The sequence below is a fragment of the Cherax quadricarinatus genome, chromosome 48, assembly GCF_038502225.1.
Source record: "Cherax quadricarinatus isolate ZL_2023a chromosome 48, ASM3850222v1, whole genome shotgun sequence".
NCBI lineage: Eukaryota > Metazoa > Arthropoda > Malacostraca > Decapoda > Parastacidae > Cherax > Cherax quadricarinatus.
Window position 1 is genome coordinate 6712359 of NC_091339.1, and position 12990 is coordinate 6725348.

General features: G+C 39.0%; 1 protein-coding gene across 5 annotated transcripts in view; it reads right to left on the reverse strand.

Moving 5' to 3' along the window:
- The window catches only part of LOC128696144 (ras-related protein Rab-30), a 128990-nt gene extending 116301 nt beyond the window's left edge, over positions 1-12689 (reverse strand). For 2 of the 5 annotated variants that reach the window (XM_070094834.1, XM_070094833.1), the window contains exon 1: positions 12516-12682. The gene's annotated coding sequence lies outside the window, so the exon portion shown is untranslated. Of the gene's footprint in view, positions 1-12515 lie in introns of all 5 variants that reach the window. The other 3 variants (XM_070094835.1, XM_070094838.1, XM_070094837.1) reach the window with 3 other exon arrangements.
- Between the last annotated feature and the right edge of the window lie 301 nt (positions 12690-12990).

The window sequence follows — 12990 nt, forward strand, 5'->3', positions numbered from 1 at the left end:
TGCCAATGCTCAGTTTTTGCCTGAGAAATTTCAAAATTTGTCAATTCTTTGACAAAATTTCACCCTGACAATTCCTTGACCTTAAAAAATTAACCACTCTCCATTAATCTTCTCTGATGTGTGGCAATTATGCTATGGTTTCTATGATTAACAGAACAATTTAGAACCATAATTAATGGTTGAAATCTGCAGGGTATCAATTGCATTTTGCTGTGTAAATGACATAAATGTAACTAATCCCAATTAAATCCACGTAATGTAATCTAAAATGACCTGATGGCAGAGTAAGGTTATGTATCAATCATTTACCACCACTGCATCCTTGTTTATATTCGCTACGATTAGCTCAGCAGCAATAATAAGCACTGATTTTTAACCTGGAGGGTTAGCCACCCTGGATAACCCAGGAAACATACATCATTGATGACTGTCTCGTTCCCAATGGGGTCCTTTAATCTTGTCCCCCAGGATGCAACCCACACCAGTTGACTGACATTCAGGTACCTACTTACTGCTAGACGTACAAGGACTGCAGGTGTAAGACAATATGCCCAACAAACCCACCCATGCTGGGGACTGAACCATGGACACTCAATGAGGCAAAAATGCTGCCCAAAACAAAATTTTTTTTTTTCCCCGTTTACATGGCTCATACATACTGCAAAATATAAAATAATGTCCAATTTCTGCTAGGAAGCAGCCTTCGATTATAACCAAACAGGTTTCTGCCATGGTACCCTGTGACCTGGTGGCTAAAACTCTCACTTCACAACGTGTTTCTTTACACCAGCTGTCTATGTGCCCCATTGATAAGAAACACCAATATGAAAAGCAATACAGATAGGGCTTAATACACAAAGATATTCTCAAACACTATTCATCGGATCTCACCAAACTAATAAAAAAGCCAAACAATTGTACTACTCCAGCAGATTCACTGAAACAAGAGGAGATATAAAAAAGACCTGGAAAAAAAACTCAGATTCTGGGAACCCACAAACTGAAAAAAACTAAGGATATTGTCCTAACAAAACACCACTGCATCCCAATGATAGTTAACAAGATAAATGACTTCTTCTCAACCACAGGATCTAATCTCACCAGTAAAATCCCAGGTACCAACGCCCATGCAAGTGATTACTTAGATGGGAATTTAACAAACTCCTTCTATCTTGCACCTACTGAGCCCAATGAAGTCATCGCAATTATTAAGTCACTTAAAAATAATTCAGTGAATCTATCTCACGTCCCACCATTATTGTACAAGCAAGCGGCCCATGTCCTCTCGCATGCTATTGCATTACTTTTTAACAAGTCACTAGAAACTAGCACCTTCCCGACACTACTCAAGACAGCAAGGGTTATACCAATACACAAAGGTGGTGACCCCAAAGATGTAAACAACTATAGACCAATATCAGACTTACCATTGCTATCCAAAATCTTCGAAAAACTTGTGCACAAGAGATTATTTTCATTAACAGTGGAACCTCTACTTGCGAGTTTAATCCGTTCCATGACCTTGCTCGCACTGCCATCTAGTGATGGCCTTTTGAAGCCATCTATTATTATAATTACAGTGGACCCCCGGTTAACGATATTTTTTCACTCCAGAAGTATGTTCAGGTGCCAGTACTGACCGAATTTGTTCCCATAAGAAATATTGTGAAGTAGATTAGTCCATTTCAGACCCCCAAACATACACATACAAACGCACTTACATAAATACACTTACATAATTGGTCACATTCGGAGGTAATCGTTATGCGGGGGTCCACTGTATTATTATGTAGTACATTACTATACATGTATATGTTCTTTCTTCTTTCAACAAACCGGCCGTATCCCACCGAGGCAGGGTGGCCCAAAAAGAAAAACAAAAGTTTCTCTTTTTAAATTTAGTAATTTATACAGGAGAAGGGGTTACTAGCCCCTTGCTCCTGGCATTTTATTCGCCTCTTACAACACTCATGGCTTACGGAGGAAGAATTCTCTTCCACTTCCCCAAGGAGATAAGAGGAAATAAACAAGAACTAGAAAGAAAATAGCAGAAAACCCAGAGGGGTATGTATATTTATTTATTTATTTATTTTTTTTTTTTTTTTAAACAAGTCGGTCGTCTCCCACCGAGGCAGGGTGACCCCAAAAAAAAAAGAAAGAAAATCCCCAAAAAGAAAATACTTTCATCATCATTCAACACTTTCACCACATGCACACATTATCACTGCTTTTGCAGAGGTGCTCAGAATACAACAGTTTAGAAGCATATACGTATAAAGATACACAACATATCCCTCCAAACTGCCAATATCCCAAACCCCTCCTTTAAAGTGCAGGCATTGTACTTCCCATTTCCAGGACTCAAGTCCGACTATATGAAAATAACCGGTTTCCCTGAATCCCTTCACTAAATATTACCCTGCTCACACTCCAACAGATCGTCAGGTCCCAAGTATCATTCGTCTCCATTCACTCCTATCTAACACGCTCATGCACGCTTGCTGGAAGTCCAAGCCCCTCACCCACAAAACCTCCTTTACCCCCTCTTTCCAACCCTTTCGAGGACGACCCCTACCCCTCTTTCCTTCCCCTATAGATTTATATGCTTTCCATGTCATTCTACTTTGATCCATTCTCTCTAAATGACCAAACCACCTCAACAACCCCTCTTCTGCCCTCTGACTAATGCTTTTATTAACTCCACACCTTCTCCTAATTTCCACACTCCGAATTTTCTGCATAATATTTACACCACACATTATTTATTTATTTAGTAATTTGAGCATACATACAGAGGTACAAAAAAAATACAGGTAAGAGCAGCATGCCAAAGCCACTTATATGCATAGCATTACAGGCTGGCTTAAAATTAACTTAAGATTAACTAAGCAATGATGAAATCAGTGATAAGACATTATTGTAAACAGATAACTATAAAGCACAAATGAGTATTACAAAGACAGGTCATATGGTTGCATGCATTGCTGTACATTCAGTCGAATGGAGTATTCTGTTAGATTGGGTTTTAGGTTTAACATTTATGTGATATAATTGTGAGAAACATTTAAGATATACAATTTATAAGGTTCAGTTATTCAGTATTTATTTGGTTTTGGGTGAGTAAGTGATCTTTGAGAAGAGACTTGAATTTATAAACAGGTAGTGTTTCTTTTATATTTACAGGTAATGAATTCCAGATTTTAGGGCCTTTTATGTGCATTGAGTTTTTGCATAGCATGAGATGGACATGAGGAACATCAAAGAGTGATCTGTGCCTTGTGTTATGGTCATGTGTTCTGTTGAGGTTGGCAAGGAGATGTTTGAGGGGAGGGTTAATATCAGAGTTAAGTGTTCTATGTATGTAATAGGTGCAATAATAAGTATGGATGTTTTGTATGGTGAGTAGGTTGAGTGTTTTGAATATTGGTGGAGTGTGCTGCCTGTAGTGAGAACTTGTTATCATTCTAACTGCAGCCTTTTGTTGGGTAATTTGTGGTCTGAGATGGTTAATTGTTGTTGAGCCCCATGCACAAATTCCATAGGTGAGATAGGGGTAATTCGGTATTTACAGTATTGGCTAGCGTGACTGGGCTCGGGTGAGAGAAGACGTATGTAGTGTCATCTGCAAATAGTGTGGGTTTGAGTAATTGCGAAGCATTTGGTAGGTCATATATGTATAGGAGAAAGAGAAGAGGGCCAAGGACGCTTCCCTGTGGGACACCAACTGTAATTGGTTGTGCGGAAGAGCTTGCCCCATTTGCGTACACATATTGGCTTCTGTTGCTGAGGTATGACTTGACGTAGTTGAAGGAGTGCCCTCTTATACCATAGTGTGACAATTTTATGTGGAGCAAGTCATGGTCAACTGTATCAAAAGCTTTACGTAAGTCAATGAAGATCCCCAGTGGGACTTCTTTTTTCTTTATTGCAGTGTATATATGTTCTAGCATGTGTATAATAGCATCATTAGTATTTTTATTAGGCCTGAATCCAAATTGGCAGGGGTTGAGTATGTTTTAGGAGATGAGGTAGGAGTAGATTCGTTTATGAATTAATTTTTCGAAGATTTTTGAGAGAGGGTGTACATTGGATATTGGCCTATAGTTATTCAACTCTGTTTGGTCTCCTCCTTTATGGATCGGGGTGACCCTTGCTATTTTGATAACTGTAGGGAAGGTGGAGGATTCAATGGATTTGTTAAAGAGTGTTGCAATGATTGGTGATAGCACTTGTGACACTTTTTTGTATATAATGGGTGGTAAGGTATTTAAATCTCCTGCCTTGTTTTTTAGTGCGTTGGTAATAAGGGAGACTTCGTATGGGTTAGTCGGAGCTAGAAACAGTGTGTTCGGGTAGTTGCCAGTGAGGTAGTCATTTGGTGGGGTATCTGAGCTTGGGATTTTATTGGCAAGGTTTTGTCCTATAGTGGAGAAGAAATCATTGAGTCTGTTTGCTGTTTCTGTTGGTGGGAGTTGGGGTTCATCTGATTTTGCTAATTTTATTTCGCTATTTCGTGATATCTTTTTTGTTCCCAGAATTTCTGATAGGGTTTTCCAGGTCATTTTTATATCACCTCGTAAGTTGGATAATCTGTTCTCATAATACAGTTTTTTTGCCCTTCTTATCAGGCTGGTTAGGATTGACGAGTAACGTTTTGTTTGGTCTCTGGTTATGTGACCCATTCTGTACTGTTTTTCATATCGGTGTTTTGTATTTATGAATTTGAGAATGCTGGGTGTTAGCCAGGGACTGTTCAGTCTCTTAGCTGTCATCTGTTTAGTTTTTTAAGGGCAGTGCTTGTTATAGAGGTATTGGGTCTTTTTTAGAAAATTATTAAAACATTTGTCAATATCTGTATAGATTTCTAGCTCAGTGTGCCAGTCAATGTTTGTTACTGCTGTTGTGAAGTTGTTAATGGCTGCCTCATTGTGAAGTCTGAAGGTGACTTTAGTAGTGTCTTGGGGTAATTTACCAAGAGTTGTTATGAGGAAAGTAGGGTAGTGGTCTGTGGTATTATCTGTAATTATGCCTGATTTTAAAGGGGATATGGTGTTGGTCCAGATGTGGTCAAGTAGGGAAACACTAGTCTCCGTAACTCTTGTAGGTTTTGTTACTGTTGGTAGCAACATGCAGTTACTCATTGTGTTTGTGAATTCAGTAACGTGTGGGTCCTGGTCTTGCAGGAGATTTATATTGAAGTCACCTGAGAGTAGTAAGTGATCTTTGTTCATGCGTGCATCGGTTATCATACTTCCTAGGTTTTGACTAAATTGGCTAATGTTTGACTGTGGAACTCTGTAGATGTTTATCAATGCGAGAGGTTTTTGTAGGTATTTGGATTTGAATTTAGCTATTATATATTCCCCATGTTCATCCCTTGTGCAAGTATTAGTGATACATTCTAGTTGGTCTGAGTAGTATATAGCTGTGCCACTCCCTTGTTGGTCTGGCCTACAGTTGTGTATGGCTGTGTAACCAGGAATGGTATAGACATCTGTAGTATCAGGCTTTAGCCAGGTTTCAGTTAGTGTAATGATGGACATATTGGCATTCAAGGAATTTAGTAATGCTATGAGGTCATCGTAATGCTTGCTTAAAGATCTGATATTGTAGTTAAAGACAGTTATGTTTTTGTTGGCTCTGAGAAGTGCCTTTGATTGTTCTGCTGTGTAGTAATTACAGTAACTGTTTGATTCATTTAAGTCATTAAATAAGAGGTTGGTATCAGGATCAATGCTTGTAATCATAAGATTTGTAGTGAATCTATAGTTAGAATTAAGTATAAAACAAAGTAAATATTCTAAAGCTAAAAAATAGCACCTGAATTATTTAACAAATGTAAAAATAATGAGCTAAGGTAGCTTTTTAAAGCTAAAATAAAGGAGACAATATAAAAGGGACTAAAATAATTTGTGGTGAACAAATAAAGTGATGATCAAATAATGGAGCTTGGGAATATGATAGTAGGTAGTACTTTAAAGGTAATTCTTTAAAGTTAGAATTATAATGTAAAATTATAATATAAAAGGGACTAATATAAGTTGTGGTGAACAATAAAGTGGTAATCAAATAAATGAGCTTTGGAATATAATGGCAAAATAGTGAACTTATTACACTTTAGCACCTGAGAATAGCACCTTGATTATTTTAACAATTGTGAATATATGAACTAAGGTAGTAATATAAAGCTAAAATAAAGGAAAAAAAATATATAAGGGACTAAAATTAAGTAATGGTAAACAAAGTTAAATGGACAGATAGTCACTATGAAATAATATTGGTTTAGGAGTAAGATCTGATTTGTAAATAACAAAAAGGCACAATACCGTGACTGGAACGATACACAAATAACCCGCACATAAAAGAGAAGCTTACGACGACGTTTCGGTCCGACTTGGACCATTGACAAAGTCACACTAACAGAGGTGGAGCAGGACGTCCTGCGCCACCTCTGTTAGTGTGACTTTGTCAATGGTCCAAGTCGGACCGAAACGTCGTCATAAGCTTCTCTCTTTTATGTGCGGGTTATTTGTGTATCTGATTTGTAATATTAAATAAGTTGAGCAGTTTATTGCACAATAAAAAGTAAAAAAATGAAGTAGTTGGTACTAGCTAGCAAAAGATAGTTTTTGGTACTTGCAAAAAAGTAATTGGAATATACACTAATTGCACACACAATAAAAAGTGACTAAAAAAAACAAGTAGTGGTAAAGAAAATTAAATGGACAGGTAAGAACAATGAATAATATTAATTTGGAGTAAGATTTGACTTGTAACACAAAATTATGAGCAATTAATAGCAGTAAGAAAGAAGTATAAAGTATTGGAGGTAGTTAACATTAGCTAGTGATGAAAAAATAATAAAAATAATAATGCACAATATAATAGTAACGTACACTATATGCACCACACGTATATATGTATTAAGGGCACTTATCTAATCTGTTACAGAAATGTCCGCTTTTCTAAGGAAGGTAGAGAAATCATGTTCGTTTGAGATAGTATATTGCTGTCCTGTTGATGTTTTCCTTACTAGTATTTTCCCATCTCGCGTGAAACACTGATGTATTTTGTTTTCCTGTTTAAGTTTTCTCAGCCTGAACAGAAGGTTTTGACGTTTTCTTGTATATATATGTGTAGTGTGACCTAAGTGTAAGTAGAAGTAGTAAGATGTACCTGAAATCTTGCATGTTTATGAGACAGAAAAAAGACACCAGCAATCCTACCATCATGTAAAACAATTACAGGCTTCCGTTTTACACTCACTTGGCAGGACGGTAGTACCTCCCTGGGTGGTTGCTGTCTACCAACCTACTACCTATTATATATGTATTATTATTATATGTATTATATTATTATTATTGTATATTATATTATTATACTATTATCATTATATGTATTATTATTATACATATTATTATTACTATCATTATTATTACAAATAATTTGTAATTTTTATTCACGCAAAAAATATAAGATTTACTGTTATGCCTTATTGCAATAATTGTATAAATAATGTCAACCCATTCACAACTGCATATTGGAATGGACAGTGACGTCATTTGTTTACTGTTGAGCACAGTCAAGCAAACGAACATTTCTCCCTCGTTGAGTTCAATTTCAAGGTACTTTTCGTCATGAAAGCAATCAAAATCAAATCTATTTCTGTAATATATCTTCCATTCTATCAAATGTGACCAAAAAAAAAAATATGAGAATACAACCATAAAAACCATACGAAAATACCGCTAAGGGGTGGCTAATTGCCGAGAAGTAAATTCCATTATTTATGCTCCGATTTCTTTCATTTTTGGTCTACGTTAAGAAGCACCTTTCCATCGTACATTGCCCAAGTTTCAATAAGATAGTCCAACAAACAAATGAGATACAATTTCCTAGATCAAGAGCAAGAGCCCCTCACCAGCGTCAACAAACCTCCTTTGAGGTCTGCTCGCTTATGGAAATTTTGCTCATGTATGGAAGCAAAAAAATCAACCCATCGACTGCTCGTATTTGTGAAAAACTCACATGTGGATGCACTCGCAAGTAGAGGTTCCACTGCATAACAACACAAAGCATACTCAACCCCTGCCAATTTGGCTTCAGGAAAAATAAAAGCACAAACTATGCAATTTTAAAAATGCAAGATCTGCTTTATACAGCATTGGAAAATAAGAAATATCCATTAGGACTTTTTGACCTAAAACAAGCTTTTGACACAGTAGATGATGGCATCCTACTCCACAAACTTGACCATTATGGTATAATAGGCGATGCACTTGCATATTTCAAATCCTACCTTACTAATAGGTATCAGTATCTCACCATTAGACACAACCTCATCAACACGGCCACTCGATACTGGAGCACCAAAGGGAAGTGTCCTTGGTCCCCTGCTCTTCCTCTTATACATCACTGATCTTCCCAATGTATCACAATGCCTGAAACCCATTCTCTTTGCTGACGACATGACTTATGTCATCTCCTGCCCAAATCTTGCCACACTCAACACTATTTAAAAGTATACCAGAAATGCTATAAATGGTGCAAAGGTGACATTAAAACAATATCAAAGATAGCTGAAAGAAACCCTCTACCATTATACAGTGGAACCCCGCTTTACGATCAGCTCCCAATGCGACCAATTATGTAAGTGTATTTATGTAAGTGCGTTTGTACGTGTATGTTTGGGGGTCTGAAATGGACTAATCTAATTCACAGTATTCCTTATGGGAACAAATTCGTTCAGTAATGGCACCTGAACGTACTTCTGGAATGAAATAATATCCTAAGCCGGGGGTCCACTGTAGTATGCTCCTCACTTAGTGACGAATTAGTTTATCGACATGGTCTTAGGAAGGGAATTCCGTCATTAAGTGAGGAGAGGCCGTATTATCTGAATTTTAGACTATTTCCATTATTTTTTATTCTAATTATTATTATATTTAAGGGGAAGTGGTAAACACAAAAAGGGTCATAAACATGAGGAAATAGAAAAATTTGCTTTGATTAACCCAAAGGGTTAGTAGCCCAGGATAAACCAATAATGCCATTCATCAGACTGAAATGATTATTGCAACTAAGGTGCAGCAATAATAATAATAATATCTTTATTTACTACAAGTACATGTACATGGTATACAGGCCTAGCTGACATCAATGACATAATACTACATTGGTACCTCGACTTACGAGTTTAATTCGTTCCGTGACCAAGCTTGCATCTCAATTTGCTCGAATATCAAATAAATTTTCCTCATTGAATTTTTTTTTTTTTTATTATCACACTGGCCGATTCCCACGAAGGCAGGGTGGCCCGAAAAAGAAAAACTTTCACCATCATTCACTCCATCACTGTCTTGCCAGAAGGGTGCTTTACACTACAGTTTTTAAACTGCAACATTAACATCCCTCCTTCAGAGTGCAGGCACTGTACTTCCCATCTCCAGGACTCAAGTCCGGCCTGCCGGTTTCCCTGAACCCCTTCATAAATGTTACTTTGCTCACACTCCAACAGCACGTCAAGTATTAAAAACCATTCGTCTCCATTCACTCCTATCAAACACGCTCATGCACGTCTGCTGGAAGTCCAAGCCCCTCGCACACAAAACCTCCTTTACCCCCTCCCTCCAACCTTTCCTAGGCCGACCCCTACCCCGCCTTCCTTCCACTACAGACTGATACACTCTTGAAGTCATTCTGTTTCGCTCCATTCTCTCTACATGTCCGAACCACCTCAACAACCCTTCCTCAGCCCTCTGGACAACAGTTTTGGTAATCCTGAACCTTCTCCTAACTTCCAAACTACGAATTCTCTGCATTATATTCACACCACACATTGACCTCAGACATGACATCTCCACTGCCTCCAGCCTTCTCCTTGCTGCAGCATTCATCACCCATGCTTCACACCCATACAAGAGCGTTGGTAAAACTATACTCTCATACATTCCCCTCTTTGCCTCCAAGGACAAAGTTCTTTGTCTCCACAGACTCCTAAGTGCACCACTCACCCTTTTCATTGAAATTACATAACTGAAATGCCATTAATCTATTCCAGCCCCCCAAAAAAACCACCCCAATTTTTTTTTTATGGGTTTTTAAATAAGAAAAATGTATTTATAAATAAGAAATATTGTATAAAAGAGAATGTAAAGAAATAAACTGGTTTTATAAAGTGCATTTTTCCTTGGAGATCAGACAACTTGGGCTAAAGGAGATGCTGGCGGAAGTGGACGATGGAAAAGATAGGCATCACCATCACCACTCCACTCCCCACCTTCACTACTCTACCCACATGTATCACTACTCCACCCACCACCATCACTTCTCCACCTACCACCCTCAGTACTCCACCCACTACTATTGCTACTCCACCCATCACCATCTCTACTACACCCTCCACCCACCACTATCAGTACTTCACCCACTGAAGGAACCTCCATGAGACAGGTAAATATCACGGAGGCCTTCCTTGATGTTTCTGAAAAACTTCGAGTGTTGAAACAGAGGTTACCTCTTTCCCGGATTTATATGAAAACCAAACAAGGGATGAGGTGCCTCGCTACAATCTGGGATTAGTGTGAGAGTATTATCCTTCCAGTTATGTCTTGGAAAAGCATGTGGGATGGGACAAAGTACCAGACATTCCTCTGGGTACAGAGTTGGATTTGACTTCAGATATGCCACCAACTAGTGGCGGTGTATCTGAAGCTCGCCCATAACTCGGATTTTGGCTCATAACTCAAAGCAAAAAATCAACTGAGCGATGGCTTGTAACTCAGAAAACTCACAAGTTGGGGCACTTGTAAGTCAAGGTACCACTGTATATAGAAAGCCACTTGTTATGCTGAACATTAGGTCAGTTTTGTCCCAGGACATGACCCACACCAGTCAACTAACACCCAGGTACCCATTTTAAACTGATGGGTGAACAGGGACAGGGACAGCAGGTGTCTTATGGAAACACGTCTCTAATGTTTTCCAGCTGTACCGGAGGAGATTAGAGCCCCTCACCAAGAAGAGGGAAATCCCTTGAGGGGATTTATAATATACTATATTGCACATAAAAGGTATACACTTGTGTCAGACAGGTAGCTCATGCAATGTTTGTCCAGGTCACCCACCTAGTTACTGAACAAACCCTAGGACAGGGCAAGGAACTGGTCTATAGTCACCCATCCAATTACTGACCAAACCCTAAGATAAGATTTTGTTCGGATTTTTAACAATGGAGGGTTAGCCCCCCATGATAACCCAATAAGATAAGGTAAGATTTCTTTCGGATTTTTAACCCCGGAGGGTTAGCCACCCAGAATAACCCAAGAAAGTCAGTGCATCATCGAGGACTAACTTATTTCCATTGGGGTCCTCAATCTTGTCCCCCAGGATGCGACCCACACCAGTCGCCTCACACCCAGGTACCTATTTGCTGCTAGGTGAACAGGACAACAGGTGTAAGGAAATGTGTCGAAATGTTTCCACCTGCCGGGAATCGAACCCGGGCCCTCTGTGTGTGAAGCAGGAGCTTTAGCCACCAGGCCACTGTGCGTCATCAAGGACTTTTATTTTCACTGTGGTCCTTCAATCTTGTCCCCCAGGATGTGACCCTCACCAATTGACTAACACGCAGGTATTTATTTACTACTAGGTGAATGGGGACAGCAAGTGTAAGGAAACACGTAGAATGTTTCCACCCAGCCTGGGACTGAACCGTGGACACTAGTTGTGTGAGGCAAGAGCATTGCCAACCAGGCCAGTGGCATGGCAGGGCAATATTTTGTGATCACCCACCCAGTTACTGACCAAACCCTTGACCAGGGCACTGTTCCATGGTCACCCACCCAGTTACTGACCAAACCCTTGACCAGGGCACTGTTCCATGGTCACCCACCCAGTTACTGACCAAACCCTTGACCAGGGCACTGTTCCATGGTCACCCACCCAGTTACTGACCAAACCCTTGACCAGGGCACTGTTCCATGGTCACCCACCCAGTAATGACCAAACCCTTGACCAGGGCATTGTTCCAGGGTCACCCATCCAGTTACTGACCAAACTCTTGACCAGGGCAGTTTAAGGGTCACCCACCCAGTTACTGACCAAACCCTTGACAAGGGCACTGTTCCATGGTCACCCACCCAGTTATTAGTTATATATATATATATATAATATATAAATATATATATATATATATATATATAATATATAATATATATATATATATATATATATATATATATATATATATATATATATATATATATATATATATATATATATATATATATATATATATATATATATATGTGTGTGTGTGTGTGTGTGTGTGTGTGTGTATATGTATGTTAGAACACACCACATATACACACCATATTGAAGATATGGCTCAACAAACATTAAAAAGGGCCAAAAACTGATTACGATGATAAAACATGTAATTAGAAAGGAGTGGTGAGTAGTGTGAGTGTTGGTGTCAGAGAACAGTCAATGGCACTAGAGGAATAATGACTGACCTCACATGGTTGTGGGGGGTGTTAGCAGGAGTGTGTGTGGGCGTGTGAGGCTGGGTGTGGGCCTGGGTGTGGGTGTGAGTATAACACCCACCGCCGCCGCTGCTTCACGTCGTCTGCTCCCCCAGCACCGCCACCGCCGCCGCTCCAGCCGCCGCCGCCGCCGCCACGATCGATCACAAACACTCAAAATATCAACATGAAGTAATATAATCGTCAATAACCTACTTAGTGGCTAATAAAATAAGTTTTTATCGGGGGCTCCTACACAAGTTTAGATTTTGACAATTGTCTTATATGGCAAATTAAGTATAAATTAATCTAGAATAAATAAATGTAGTTGAAACACTGAGTCATACGCTTTCATTTACGTGTTGTAGACTCCTTGCGCTCAAGTGTGTCCATGTACCTAAGATGATACATTAATTGTAACTGATATTCTATCATCCGTGAGTGTCAGTTGTGTCAGTAGCTAGAC